Source organism: Gigantopelta aegis, chromosome 2 (assembly GCF_016097555.1).
Source record: "Gigantopelta aegis isolate Gae_Host chromosome 2, Gae_host_genome, whole genome shotgun sequence".
Taxonomy (NCBI): domain Eukaryota; kingdom Metazoa; phylum Mollusca; class Gastropoda; order Neomphalida; family Peltospiridae; genus Gigantopelta; species Gigantopelta aegis.
In genome coordinates, this window is record NC_054700.1 from 16,443,076 (window position 1) to 16,460,066 (window position 16,991).

Sequence of the window (16,991 nt, forward strand, 5' to 3'; positions counted from 1 at the left end):
AAGGCAAATAAAAGATCCCTTGCTGTAATCGGAAGGAGCCCTTGGTGGGGAACAGGGGTTTCCTTCAAAAACGTTGGTCCTTAACAAGGTCGAGCCTATAACCGTAAATAAATGGTTTGAGGCGTCGTTAAATAAAACATTTCTTCTTTCTTTCTTTTTGATTTGTTGTTGTTGCTTTTTCTCAAATCACATGCTTGATTTCGACTAATCCAAACATTTCTAACAAAATAGTTCAGACTGGAATCATTTCCCTGTTCCTTATATTACGTCATCAGTTATTGCGATCTATTTACCCAACTCAGTTTTTGTCATGAGCAAAAATTAAGGTGAGCTGAAGATCACTCTCCTGAAATAATACTAGGCGAGAAATATTACAAGGCTATCAATTTGCAGTTCCCCATAAACTCTCCTGGTGAGAGTGTAGGACAATACGAATGGTTACTCGCTTCTCTTTTTTAGCATTTTCATTTCATTTCAAATTATTTTCGTGCCTATGTCCAATTAAGGTTCAAGCACGCTGTCCTGAGCACACACCTCAGCTATCTGGGCTGTCTGTCCAGTACAGTGTTAGTTGTTAGTGGTTAGTGAGAGAGAAGAGCGTGTAGTGGCCTTACACCTACCCACTGGGCCCTTAAGAACTCGCTCTGGCTGCGAACATTGTACCTACCAGCCTGTAGTCCGATGGCTTAACTACTGTGCCACCGAGGCCGGTGCATTTTGTCCAGCAGACCCTTATGAAAAAGTAGGACAAAAGTAGGAATGAAAATATAGAAAAAGGAAGACAAAAGTAGACAAAAGTAGGAAAACAGAAGGAAAAAGTAGTATAAAAATAGGACCAAAATGTACGTAGCGATATTATTCATGCTCATACTGGGAAAACGAATGTGTTGAATCAAAAAAGTGGGACCCTTTAAAAAAATGTTATGTGGTGCTCAGTTTGCACCTGTATTTTCTGTTCTATCCAAAATAATATGAACAGGGGCGTAACTAGACTTTTGAAATGTGTACTCAAGAAAATAGCGAAACCACTCAAAATCGTGCCATTCAGTCCCTAGTAATTCCAATCTGTAAAAGTTATTTTCTTACAAACGCTTGTATTGGTCAAATTCGTATGACGTCATTACGACTGTCATATCTTCATGAAAACCAAGCTTTGAATGACGTTGGGGATTCCCCTAAAGTGGAGCGTTAATTAACGCCAATATCAAAATTGGTAACATTTTGTGTCCCGGCTCTAAATTATATTATAAAATGTATATATTTCCCAATTTTTTTCACAGAATATTACTTTGACATCTATACACAAAACCACACATATTTGTCATAGATTTCGGACATTAGTTTTTAAAAACATCAGTATTTTATTTCAGAAATTATGCCGAAATCTCATGTCCCTTGCACGGGTTATATAAAGTTTAATAATATGTCAAAAAATATATTATTCTCTAACTTTTTCTGCATAAATGTAATCATGAGATATTAAGTAACAATACTGTGCTATTATACTTTATTTTTGATAATTATATTTTACAAATTTTTTACTAAATATGTGTGTCCTTTATATATATATATATATATATATATAGATATATATATATATATAATATAGATATATATATATTTTATATATTCCATTACCTATACCTCCATCATCAAATGTTCATAATTGGAGCTCCATGAACTTGGTCCTTGTTGTACGTTCTACAAAGGGATTTTCCACTTTCTGTCTTATTATTTGAATGTGGCCTTAATTCAGTAACTTGTACCAGAAGACACAAATTTTTCAACAAGTAAATATATTTCTTTGCATACAAATTTTGAGCATCCATACTGTTACTGTCTTTGCATATGCCAAAATTAGAAATTACATTTTAAAATATTTAAGGAAATTATGTTGTCTAAGTACACACCATGTACCAACCAGGCATTCTACATTTGACCTTGACCTTGTGTACATAATTGCTAAACTATTGTAAAATTGTCCTAACTGTTATAGTCCATACTGTTACTTCACCCCTTGCAAGGGACATGAGATTTCGTCATAATTTCTTAAATAAAATACTGATTTTTTAAAAATTAATGTCCGAAATATATTACAAATATGTGTGTCTTTGTGTACTGATGGGAAATAATATAATTTAGAGCCGGCACCCAGAATGTTACCAATTTTGATATTGACCTTAATAGGTAACGTTGAGAATTTAGTGCGATTGTTGAAAAAAAAATGTGTACTCAAATAGCTAAATTGCGTATGAGCAGAAACATTTTGTACTCAAATGAGTACATTGCGTACACGTAGTTACGCCCCTGATAAATCTTATATAATGGTCATGTTATACAATTATTTCAAATTATTGTACACTTTATTAATTAATATACATATTCACATGCATAGTAATGCTGATGCAGACTAAATCAGATTAACATGATTAATTTAAGTTTTTCATAATGTTTTATAGATTTTGAAGTGATACATACACATTGTACATTATAATCCTGTTAATCATTGGGGAAATTGTTAGGCTGTCAGGGTTTAACTTTAATATGTTGAGATCATATGGTGCCAAAAAGTGGGAGATATATCTTGCTGCCAAAAAAAAAATATATATATATATATATATATATATATAAAATATTTTTAAAATCCCATAACTGTTGTCTTTTATAGAATATGCACACTTTAACAGCAATTCGCAGCATTTTGAAACACAAAAGTAGGAAAAAGTAGGTATTTTGAAGAAAAAGTAGGAAAAATAGGACAAAGATAAAAAAATAAAATAATAATTAAAAAAAAGTAGGAAAAAGTAGGATCGCTGGACAGCCTGGTGTAGAGGCCTTACACCTAGCCATTGATGCCTCAAGAACTCGCTCTGGATTGGAGCCGGTACCTGGCTGTGAACCCTGTACCTACAAGCCTGTAGTCCGATGGCTTAATCACTACGCTACCGAGGCGAAGTCTGCATCTGTCAGATCGACTATTTTTATCGCCGTAGATATCTACAATACACCCAACTATTAAAAGAACATTCCTGAGTTTGCTGCAATTTTTAAGATGTTATTGACTAACAGAGACTCTTTAACGATTGTAATTACAAATCAAATATATTTTTCTGCATAAAATATTAGTGGCTGTATATTAAAAGTGTTTCTGATCGTTCTAATATTTGTACTAGGTTAAATTTCATTTTATTTCCTAAAATATAATTTTTTCGTACGTACGAAATTATTTGAAAACAGAATCCAGTTTGGGCTCCTTACAAATATTAAGACGACCAGAAACACACTGAATATGCAGAAATTGATATTCTAAACCAGGAAATATATTTAATATGTAAGTTTAATCGTAGAAATAGTTTATTAGTCGGAAACATCTTACAATGCAGCAAACTCAGTAATGTCCCTTTAAAGGGACACACCCTAGTTACGGCTAGTTGTTAACCATTACGGCGTTGTTTTTCGCTATTAAACCCATTTTTTCACAAATAAAATTGCACTTTACCCGCACTTTACTTACCGTTTATTATTTAGAATATACATTTCCATTCACCTGAAGTGTTTTTTGGTAATCCTGGTAATCCTGGTGTTTGTAATACCACAAAATGCATTTTTCGTATTTCTGAAAAACGGACGCACGTTTGAGAAAAAACCGTTGAGCAGACAAGTTCTAATCTATTTTTAGACGGGATATTTCCATTTCAATGTCACAGACGTTGGTATACCACGTGACCGTTATCATTTTGGTTCGGTTTGTTTTCTCGTGCACGGTTCGCGCAATCAACATCCGATTTGTTGTTGTTCATTTGTGAGATTTTTCTTCACAGTTCGTGAACATTTTCAGTAACAATAAAGTTCAGACAAGTAAGTGTCTCAATACAAAACGTTACAAACCCTTAAAACCAATAATTTTGCTAAGTCCTACGATATCTGGAGAGGGGATATAACCAGGACAGAACAGTTGGAACATGTCCAGGAGAGGTGAAAAGAACGCATCCAAAGTCTGTGAAATTTGTCGTGACGTAGGCATTGTTGTGCTTCGAGCGACTTCTACCGGTGACATCAGAATACAAACTTTCAAAATTATTTCAAGCAATTGGGACATGGGGATTCCCATGGTATTTATCAATATAAAACCTGCTTTTTCACTCCATTTGATAAAAACGTGATCTAAGTGCGTTACAGGTTTGTAGATTAACCAAATTATAATTTATTTTTGCTGGATGGAACTAGGGTGTGCGGCTTTAAGACTTTTGGGTAAAATTCTACTTTATTATAGTTACCAGTTATTAAATTATGTGCATGTCATTGCATTATTGGCTGCACAACATCTTTATTGCAAATTAAATTATCTCACGGATTTGTTACATGGATAAAATGCAGGACGTTGACAGCTATAATGATGTTGTAAAATGCTTGACAAAACGCATGACGTCACAATGATCGTCGAGAATAGAGATACAAGCTAAATTTGATTTTCTACCCTTTTTTTTTTTTTACTATAGAGTGCAAGAGCGTGTTCGGAGTGCTAATGTGGAGTTTCGACAAGTTTGATTTGTTTACAAGATTGGTGCCTAATTGGCGTACCAAATCCAGTTTTATTAATCCAGTCGAAAACACCACTAGCAGGAACCCATTTAATTTGCTAGAAACAGAACTGCACAGGGAATTCGGACCAGTTGCCTGGACATATTTGTTTGAAATTATTTGACTTCTATTTGACCACCGTCAGGGCCGGATCCAGTATTTTGTAAAGGGGGGGGGGGAGGACGGTTACAAAATACTAAAAAGGGCAAGTGAATTTGCCGAAGGGAGCGATATATTCCGTGAAAAGTTTTGTTTAACGACACCACTAGAGCACATTGATTTATTAATCATCGGCTATTGGACGTATCCTGTCTGTGGGATGGGACATATAAACGATGCCTTGCTGCTAATCGAAAAGAGTAGCCCACGAATTTATGTGTGGTCCTTAACCATATGTCTGACGCCATATACTCGTAAATAAAATGTGTTAATTGCATCGTTAAATAAAACATTTCTTTCCTAAAGTCATAAAGAGGAAACCCGCTACATTTTTCCATTAGTAGCAAGGGATCTTTTATATGCACCATCCCACATACATGATAGCACATATCACGGCATTTTGGTATACCAGTCGTAGTGCATTGGCTGGAACGACAAATAGCCCAATGGGCCCACCGACGGGAATCGATCCCAAACCGACCGCGCATCACGCGAGCGCTTTACCACTGGACTACGTCCTGCCCATTGACCCATACAGACAAATAGAGGCGTCCATGAAGTATGTACTCCCCCATCCCACCCACCCCCCACCCCCACCCCCACCTTCGTTTTCGGTACAGAAAGCAGGTTAAATCATTTGTTCACAAGGGTTCGGATAGATCAAAAATACTTCTATCGTTTTGTTCCGCGTTCAGCTCCATACCCCCCCCCCCCCACACACACACACACACACACCACCACCACCACCACCACCACCTCCACCATCCACCCCACCCCCAGTTCCTACGGGCCGGATCCGTTTATTTGTTTTAAAATGGAGAAGAAGACATTGTATCTGAGTAGATGACGTGTAACGAGTATGGTATATAGCTGTCAAAGAAAATTGATGTTGATGGTCAATTCTAAATGGTTAAATAAACATAAACCCGAAAATTAAAGCTTTAAAGATGCGTTCACTTAAAACGGCTTTCACAATCGAAGGACGTCCGCACGCATGATTTTGATGGGAACCTTAACTTCGATTTTTGCTTGTTATAACCGTATATAAATTGATATATACATGATGGCTTTTATCCTGTAAGTTGTAAATTGTAATACGATAGTAGTCGGACCACTCGTGCATATTGAAATGGTATTTCGACATTAATTTTTTATTTTTCCGTTAAGTTACGAAAAGTGCCGGAAACGTTACCATAACACATGTGACGTCAACAATGCGTTGAAGTTTAATGTGAAAGCGATACTACGTACCGACATTCTTCTGCGGTTCTGTTGCAGTGTCCACTGGATAATATATGGATCAAGGTAAGCGTTTGATTTCTTGTTTAACAGAACAGTTGAAGTCCAAGGTGGAGGTGCGTAGGTCTGAGCAGATCCAGGATTTTGCTAGTGGAGGCCACTCGCATTGTAGGCAGAGAGGTACCCACACCATGAGTAAAATATAAAAGCTGATTGGAAAAAAGGTCATTGGGAGGGTGGGGGGTGAGTGCATTAACTATGGCAGTGACCATGCCCCCAACATATTTGGAGAAATTTAAAAAGGAAATTATCATGTTAACATGCGAAGAGCCAGGTTTTTCTTTCTGTAGGGAATATACAAACATACCTCCACCCTAGTCTTTACACTGTTAGGATTGTAAGGCAGGTCAGTATATAGGGCTAAATAATACAAAAAAAAGAGTTGGTGATCGTCCTTTTGATCACACAAATCAGGGTACGGGGGGAGGTTTGTTGGGGGTTTTCTGTGAAAAACTTTATAAAAGCCTGGAGACCATTTTGTTTGCGGGAGTAGCAACCAACAGCAAATGCGCCTGGATGTTCTAGTTCCTTCACTGGCCGCCAGATGGTCCTGGTGATAGTTTAACCCGTTACGGTGCTTACGAAAGTTGAATTGCTGCTATCTCGACACATTTTTAACAGTTTTTAACAAAATAAAAAATAAAATAAATTCAGGGGCGGGCGCATTTTTCAGGTACGGGCGGGGACGATCACCAGCTCTTTTTTTTTATTTGGCCTAAGGTGGAGGGAAAAAAGGTTGTGACTGGGGAGGGACATGGCTCCATGCCTGCACCACCACCGCAGGCTACACCAATAATAAGACTGTACAAGAAATTTAATGTTGGCGAGGCTAATTCAGTTTAATTCAATTCAGTGTAGGCTTCTATTTAGTAAGAATAGCGCAGTGGTAAAGCGCTCGCTTGATGCGCGGTCGGTCTAGGATCGATCCTAGTCGGTGGGCCCATTTGGGCCATTTCTTGTTCCAGTCAGTGCTGCACTGAGTGTACCACGACTGGTATATCAAAGGCCGTGGTATGTGTTATCCTGTCTATATGATGGTGCATATAAAAGATCCCTTGCTACTAATGAAAACAAGAATGAAGCGGGTTTCGTTTCTAGGACTGACTGTATGTCAGAATTACCAATGTTTGACATCCAATAGCTGATGATTAATAAATCAATATTCTCTAGTGGTGTCGTTAAACAAAAAACAAACAAACTGAAAGCATGAATTCAAGGGAAGAATGTTAGTGTGCTCATCCGTCCATAAAACCCACCCCTCTCAAAAATTCGAAATACCCCGAAAAATCCAGTTTGATTTGTTTAATTGGTTATTGGATGTCAAACAGTTTGTAATTTTTACATATACTAGTATTCTTAGAGAGAAAACCCGCTTCATTGTTCTATTAGTAGCATGGGATGTGGACCATCCGATAGACAGGATAACACACACCACGGCTTTTAATATACCAGTCGTGGTGTTCTTGCTGGAACGAGAAATAGCCCAATGGCCCTCCGACGAGGATCGATCCTAGACCGACCGCGCATCAGGCGATCCCTTTACAACGTGCGGGTATATAATGCATATACTGTTTTTTTACTGGTGAACCTGTCAGCGGTTAGCTTTTAACTTCTGTGTGGAAGATTATCATGTAATAATAATACATGTTAGAGTAATTTGTCTACTGCAAATGCCCTTTTTTTAACGTTTCACGCATCCATAAAGAAAAACATCCTGCATATCCCCCCCCCCCCCCCCGCCTGATGACAATATACAGGCGGGGCGGAGCAGGGGGGGGGGACTTGGAGGGTGAGACATTTTAAGGCAGAGTTGATTTTACTTGTAGAATACAGGAACTTGCATTTCAGGACATCTAGTTTTGAAAAATGTACGGGGAGCGTACCCCCGAAACCTCTAGAAACCCTGCCTTTGCGCCCTCAATCTCAGTCAGCACCCCCCCCCCCCCCCCATGTCTATTTGCTTCCACCGTGCCTGGTACGGGACAAAATTGCTCAATTACTACCCACTCACCCCTTACCCATCCGCCAGTTTCACAGCCTCGTCGTGACCCTTTCCCGATTTAATGCTGGATCCGCCACTGGTATCACATATTAATGTTTTATGAACAAACAACTGAGGTAAAAAAAGAGTGAGTCCGACTATCACTACATAGTATTTTATATTGATGAAATAGCTAAACGCGGCCCCATACCCCCCGCCAACAAGACGGATACGCCACTGGATCGGATTCGCGTTAATGTACTACGCGGTTCATAAAATTAAAATTAATATTTCCTTTGGTTCATACACCATGAACAAAAAATAAAAATGAATGAATGAATGAATGTTTAACGACACCCCAGCACGAAAAATACATCGGCTATTGGGTGTCAAACTATGGTAATGCAAATAAATAAAGTGATGATCAACATCAATATAAAAATTCAAGACTTAAACAAAAACAGTGTAAAGAACTGTGCAAAAACACAAATATCACAGAATTTTACGGATACTGAATTCTACTCAAAACTTCAGTTTTGTGCTGTATTGGCCATTCTCAAAGAGAATGTTACACCCCTGCACCACGGTGAGGTTACAGCACACGCAGGGGAACAAAAAATAAATATCATCTTCTTCGCGAGGACCTCGAAGGGCATGTGTGTAAACCTTTAGTAAATGCAGGCACGTGTTAAATGACTGACTGGCTGACTGACTGGCTACCTGACGGGCTGACTGACTGATTGGCTAACTGGCTACTTGACTGGCTGACTAACTGACTGGTTGGCTAATTGACTGACTGGCTGACTCACTGACTGGTTGGCTAATTGACTGACTGACTTACTGGCTGACTAACTGGTTGGCTAACTGGCTACTTGACTGGCTGACTAACTGACCGGTTGGCTAATTGACTGACTGACTGACTGGCTGACTGATTGGCTAACTGGCTACCTGACTGAATGGTTGGCTAATTGACTGACTGACTGACTGGCTAACTGGCTACCTGACTGGCTGACTGACTGACGGACTGGCTACCTGACTGGCTGACTGGCTGACTGACTGACTGAATGGCTAACTGGTTACCTGACTGACTGACTGACTGACTGGCTAACTGGCTACCCGACTGGCTGGCTATCTGATTGACTAGCTCGCTGACTGCTTGCTTGCTTGCTTGATTGCGTGGATTAATTAATATTAATATGATGTGGGCTATTCTCTGGTTTGCTTGTGATTTACTGCTAGGCTAATAATTATCAAAATTAATGTAATAAATATTAACGAATAATATGACATAATTGTCAATAAAGTAAACATTTTACCTGCCCAAATGGTGGTCCACATCAATGCAGTAAAATGGACCAAACATTACTTGGAAACAACTTGAAAATATTGAACATAAAACAAATTTAAAAAATGTTTTGCAAGTATCTATTTTGTTCCTAATGATCAATTTAAAGCTGTAATCTTTTTAAAAGCTGTTTCACAAGTGTTTATTCTGTTCGTAATGATCTTTTTTTTAAAGCTATCATCATTTTGGTTTCTGTTAGGGCAAACAGAATCCAGTGAATAGGAACATGTCTCCGCCTAACAACGAGTGCCCCATCATTCCACTAAACCCATCACAGCCCAATCCACTCGGAACCGAGTTCCCAAACGATGTCCTTTAATTGAAGAGATCTAGAGGAAGATGTTATTGATAAAACAACATTTCAGCCACAAAAGATCGATGTCTGAAAGGTTAGAGGATTCTGTGTGCGACAATTACGGTCTGATTTGATGTAATCTCGTTAGTAACATAATGCCGGGATTCCTGGAGTGGTGAGGTACAGGGTTGTCTGAGGCCTGTGTACACCCAGGCCCGGCTGGCCGTACGGTAATTAACCCCGACTTAGTGCAAATGGGACCAGATAGATACTGTCGTCTGATTTACATTAATGATTTCATCTTAGAAAGAAGCGTCTGGTTGAGGTCAGATTATGCGCCCAGAAAAGCCGTGCTTGAACGCCCATTGCACTTAAAGGTGCTATCTAAAAGTTAAGTAATTGAGGTTTGTAACCATAATTATTTATTAAGTTTAGCTTTGAAATGTAAGCATTTTACCTTCAACTACCGTAAATCACTGAATAGAGACTGGCCTTGAATAGAAGACTGCCTCGATTAGAGGCCGGATCTCAGAGCATTTTGGGAAAAAATAGAGGCCTATCTCAAATAAAAGCCTGCATTCTATGAAGGCCAACTTCTGCTACTGTAGCTTTGTCGTGTTAATGGCCACATTATACTGCTCACTCCCGTTGTATGACGTCAAAAGCTAATATAAAAACATAGTGAAAATAACAGGAAAGAACCAGGGCCCATATTTTCGAAGCCATCTTGGCGCTACGAAATCGTAAAACCGTCGTAGGTTGTGACGTCACTACAGCACACGCCATAGTGACGTCATAGTTTACGATGATTTTACGATTTCGTAGGCTAAGATAGCTTCGAAAATATGGGCCCAGGCTAGGGATTTTCGAAGCTATCTTAGCGCTACAAAATCGAAAAAAAAAAATATCGTAAGTTGTGACGTCACTACAGCACATGCAATAGTGACGTCATAACTTACAATGGTTTTACGATTTCGTAGAGCTAAGATTGCGTCGAAAATATGGGCCCTGCATTTAGTAGATCTGCCATTTTCATAAAACATTTTACGATGAGATAAAACAGGAGTCTAGTCGTACTGGATTCGAACTTGTTCATACGACCGGCCTTGGTGTTGTCGTGGTTAAGCCATCGGACATGAGGCTGGTAGGTACTGGGTTCGCAGCCCGGTACCAGCTCCCACCCAGAGCGAGTTTTAACGACTCAATGGGTAGGTGTAAGACCACTACACCCTCTTCTCTCTCACTAACAACTAATGACTAACCCATACCGGCCTCGGTGGTGTCGTGGTTAAGCCATCGGACATAAGTCTGGTAGGTATAGGGTTCCCAGCCCGGTACCGGCTCCCACCCAGAGTGAGTTTTAACGACTCAATGGGTAGATGTAAGATCACTATACCCTCTTCTCTCTCACTAACCACAACACAGATAGCTGACGTGTTATTGATAAAAACTACATTTTAGCGTGTTAATTGGATATAAGCACGAAAATAAGTTGAAATGAAATGAAAAATGCATTAATGCTTTCACTCTTAGAAAGAAGCGTTTGGTGAAGTAAAATTATACGCCCAGGAAGGCCGTGCTTGAAATTTCAGTGCACTTATAGGTGCTATCTTTAAGTTAAGTAATGGAGGTTTCTAACCATAATTATTTATTAACTTTTGCTTTGAAATGTTAGCATTATATCTTCACATAAGCCCTTTTTCCATTGGTTAATTTGCGTGATAAATCAGACGGTAGATGTACGTTACCATGGGCAACCAGGATTTATTACGAAGACAAAATCAGAGAATTCGTCCGATATTCTGTCACTTAACCTCATGTGTTGTGTTTTCGTTAGTATATTAATTCCGCGTCTTCCATTATATTTAAACGTCGTTATAAATAAATTTCAAAATATTACTAACTTCAGATGAAATTGATGTTATTGTTCTTATATTATTATTAGTTCGTGCCATTGTAATTTCTAACACTTCCATATTAATAATAAACGTAAAAAAACAACACCTTTAAACTTTTAAATACATTTTAACCCTATCGTCACATGTAAGCCATATATATAGCACAATGCAAACATAGTCCCTATTTGTACATTGATAGGGTGGGGTAAATTTGCCAACCCTTCGAATCTCTTTTGTTTGTTGATTATTATTACTATTATTCAAACAATGTCCACTAATCATTTCATGTTGAATAGATATTAATCCTGACCCAATATAAGCGTATGCAGTGCATTGTGCATTGTAAAATAAGGACAGGGAATCATTGGGATGTCCATAGAAATAGGTTGACGTAGGGGGATCTAATTGTATTGTGTTTATTCACTAGTAGCAGACGACCAAAACAAAAAAGAAGTGTTTTATTTAATGACGCACTCAACACATTTTATTTACGTTTATATGGCGTCAGACATATGGTTAAGGACCACACAGATTTTGAGAGGAAACCCGCTATCGCCACTACATGGGCTACTCTTCCGATTGGCAGCAAGGGATCTTTTATTTGCGCTTCCCACAGGCAGGATAGCACAAACCATGGCCTTTGTTGAACCAATTATGGATCACTGGTCGGTGCAAGTGGTTTACACCTACCCATTGAGCCTTGCGGAGAACTCACTCAGGGTTTGGAGTCGGTATCTGGATTAAAAATCCCATGCCTCGACTGGGATCCGAACCCAGTACCTACCAGCCTGTAGACCGATGCCTAACCACGACGCCACCGAGGCCGGTAAGCAGACGACAATGTCTCGTGCAGCAGGTGAGTATAATTCAATGTGAAAATTTGGACATACAGGGATGTTTATGTATGTTAAAAAGGTGCCTTATGGAAAATAGTACTTTTAGCTGTATGGTATTATAATTTTGATAATCTGTGTGGTCCTTAATCATATGTCTGACGCCATATAACCGTAAATAAAATGTGTTGAGTGCGTCGTTAAATAAAACATTTCTTTTTTTCTTTTATAATTTTGATATACAGTATTTCCTCTAATAAGCTCCCGGGCGCTTGTTCATTATAAAAAATGGTTGCAGACCCCGCGCTTATTGGAGACCCGGTCGTTATTTTCTCAAAAAAATTGAGAAATTAAAGCTAAAAACTACAAACTTACAATTGATATAGACCGTAATACTGAGTGTATAGCTGTCAACTCTAGCATCCAGCCATGCGGTTCTACGTTTTGAGACAGGAAGTGATAAAAAGGAACCCATCATTTTTAATAAATGTTTTGTGTGAGTGTGCGTTTTATTTAAAATTATGCCAGAGAGTAATCCGTTTTCTGCTGTCTTACCAAGCGTTTACTAGAGGGCCGACGTTTATTTTATTGCAAAGTGTTGCAGACCCGGCGCTTATTGGAGGAAATACGGTACCTGAGTCATTTCTGCGAAAATTATTCATGAGATCAGTTAATTTGTAGATATTTATTACAAATAAAGTGTGAAACGTAGAGAAATATGGCATTCATAACTGTGACACCACCTGTAAACGAATGTCAGAAGATTAGATTAGACTAATAATATAGGCCATGGATGGCGTAGTAATGAAGCTATTGGCCACCACCACCAACCACTACTACTCCAACTACCACCATCACTACCAACATCACTACCACCATCACTACTGATACCATAACTACAGCTACCATTACGCCCACCATTATTACTATTGTTATTGCTACTGCAATTGCTGCTACTACTACTACTACTGCAACTGCTGCTACTACTACTACTAATACTGCTACTGTTGCTGCTACTGCTACTACTACTACTAATACTGCTACTGCTGATGCTGCTACTGATGCTACTACTGCTAAATTTGCTATTGCTACTGCTAGTGCTACTACTATAACTACTGCTACTGCTGATACTGCTACTTCTACTGCTGCTGTTGCTGCTACTGCTACTACTACTACTACTACTACTGCTACTGCTGATGCTGCTACTGATGCTACTACTGCTAAATTTGCTATTGCTACTGCTAGTGCTACTACTATAACTACTGCTACTGCTGATACTGCTACTTCTACTGCTGCTGTTGCTGCTACTGCTACTACTGCTATTTCTACTGCTACTGCTTCTGCTACTGCTGCTGCTATGTTACTGCTGCCGATGTTGCTACTACTACTACTACTACTACTACTACTACTACTACTACTACTGATACTACTACTGATACTGATGCTACTGCTACAGCTACAACCACCATCACCACTACTACTACCACCACCACTACAATCACCACTACTACCACTACCACCATCACCACTACTACTACCACCACCACTACAATCACCACTACTACTACCACCATCACCACTACTACTACCACTACCACTACAATCACCACTACTACCACTACCACCATCACCATTACTACTACCACCACCACTACAATCACCACTACTACCACTACCACCACTACTACTACCACCACCACTACAATCACCACTACTACTACCACCATCACCATCACCACTACTACTACCACTACCACTACAATCACCACTACTACCACTACCACCATCACCATCACCACTACTACTACCACCACCACTACAATCACCACTACTACTACCACCATCACCACTACTACTACCACCATCACCATCACCACTACTACTACCACTACCACTACAATCACCACTACTACCACTACCACCATCACCACTACTACTACCACCACCACTACAATCACCACTACTACCACCATCACCACTACTACTACCACCACCACTACAATCACCACTACTACTACCACCATCACCATCACCACTACTACTACCACCACCACTACAATCACCACTACTACCACTACCACCATCACCATCACCACTACTACTACCACCACCACTACAATCACCACTACTACTACCACCATCACCATCACCACTACTACTACCACCACCACTACAATCACCACTACTACAACCACCATCACCATCACCACTACTACTACAACCACCATCACCATCACCACTACTACTACCACCACCGCTACGACTACCACTACTGCTGCTACTACCATTACTACTACTACTACAACTACTACCACCACTACCACCACCACAACTACCACTACTACTACTACGACTGCTGCTACTACTACTAATAATAATAATAATAATAATAATACTAATACTACTATTGATTTTGTTATTGTTGCCTCATTATTTTATTTTCTATATATTTAATGTGCGTATCTTACGACAACGAATCTGTATGTGAGTTATCACAGACTTGTTGATTTGTTCTGTAGGTCGTTAAACATTCATTCATTCATTCATTCATTCGTTCGTTCGTTCTATAGGTTTTTAAATTACCGTTCGTTTGAAAAACACGTGTCTTAAATGTATACTACTCAAAAGAATTTAAGGGTCAAACATTTATAACCAAATAAGTTTCAGAGTGTATTAGATTGATGATGTAAACTACACCAATTTTTTTTTTTATTGTTCCATATTTACAAAAAACCACAAATAAACGTCACTGTATACAAGAAAGTCACATGACATGCTGTCAAAGTTGAAGGTTGTCAAACATAGATTTTACACATTAGAACATTCGTTTAATAGTGTGTGAATCCACCCCTGGCGCGAATACACTCGACACATCGTTGCCTCGTGCTGTTGATCAGACGTCTGAAGAACTCTTGGGGAATGGCCTGCCACTCTGCCATAAGAAGTTGACCCAGATCATGAAGTTTGGCCGGAGGGGCATGGTTATCCCGAACTCTCCTGCCTAATTCGTCCCAGGCGTTCTCTATTGGGGCCAAGTCAGGCGAATATGCTGGCCAATCCATCCTGGCGATACCTTGTCTGAGAAAGTCCGTTACCACCCTGGCGCGGTGGGTCTGGCATTGTCATCCTGCAGAACTGCCCCGCCGCCAATCTGCTGAAGGCCTGGGAGAACCAACGGCCGGATAATCTCATTCAGATAGCGGATTCCATTCAGATTGCCATCCACCACATAGAGGGGGGTCCTGTGGTGGATAGAGATGCCGCCCCACACCATGACGCTGCCACCACCGAACCGGTGACGTTGTCTAACGTTAACGTCAGCGAAGCGCTCCCCAGGACGTCTGTAGACACGAACCCGACCGTCGTTGAACTGGAGACTAAACCTGGACATCACTCGACCCCACTGAACACGTTGCCACCGCAGACGAAGCGTGCACCATAACGTCTGGCCGTTCTGTGACGTGGTAGGAGTGGTGGTCGAACAGCCTGGCGACGGCAGCGTAGATTATTGGCTCTCAGACGATTGCGTATGGTTTGATCAGACACTCGAGTTCCAGTCGCAGTCCGCAGATTGTCACGTAATCGGCGTGCAGTGGTTGTGCGTTGACGTAGAGCCATATTGGTGATGTAGCGGTCCTCTCTATTTGTAGTGCTTCGGGGTCTTCCCGAACGTGGACGATTTCGAACAGAATTCGTTGCTTGGTACCGTTGCCACAGTCGGCCAACGACACTCTGACTGACACCAAGTCTCAGAGCAACATTTCTTTGCGTATTGCCATCCTGAAGCCAAGCAATAGCCCTTCCTCGATCTTCGATAGTCAGTTGAAGTCGTACCATTGTCGAATTTGGAGTGTGCACCGTACACGAACGCAAGCTCCAATTATACGGAAATTCAGCATTGGGAACATGGAATACACGTGCAAAGCGTGCAAATGAAGCGCTTTGTGAAAAAGCAAGTTATGGGCACTTAGCAGACCTTTCGCTTTCGCCCTAATTTACGTGCAAATGTAAGCATGTTTTCGCCATTAGAACTAGTCGACAGTGTCAATGACAGTGGATTTTAATTCATTTATGGGTTGCTTAGACCCACTTTCGTCAAAATGGAACAATACCATGCGTGACATTATGGTCTAGCTAATATAATTGACATTCAGAAAATAATGTCGAAAATATCGTCTGACCCTTAAATTCTTTTGAGTAGTATATCTTTTCTTTTCTTTGACGTATACAGTGACTGCATTCTTAAGGGCTTTGGACTCGTTGTTAGCTTAGTTAACTGTAAAATGTCAATTCACTAAAGAAAAGGGAGGAAATAGAAGTGCAAAATAACATTATTAAAAAATAATAATAAAAATAAAATAATGCAAATATGTGGGGAAAGCAGCGGTATATATAGAAAGTGTTCGTAAAAATAACCTTTATATCTCAGACTGTCTGAAAAATATTTTAGATACCATTATATTTTCACATTCACAGTCGCCCGCTGTAATGCCCTTAAACCATTAATTGGACGTAAACGAAATGATTGAGAGTTCAACGACACCTCGACACATTTTAAACTAGGGGTGGGATGTAGCCCAGTGGTAAAGCGTTCGCTTGA

At 39.8% G+C, this 16,991-nt stretch overlaps 1 long non-coding RNA gene across 1 annotated transcript in view; it reads left to right on the top strand.

Annotated features, from left to right (window-relative positions):
* The first annotated feature begins 5,947 nt into the window (after positions 1–5,947).
* LOC121377089 overlaps positions 5,948–16,991 on the top strand; it is a 48,704-nt gene continuing 37,660 nt past the window's right edge. Inside the window, exons 1-2 of the long non-coding RNA XR_005958578.1 lie at positions 5,948–6,045; positions 9,565–9,754. This is a non-coding gene — a long non-coding RNA (uncharacterized LOC121377089). The remainder of the gene's footprint in view (positions 6,046–9,564; positions 9,755–16,991) is intronic.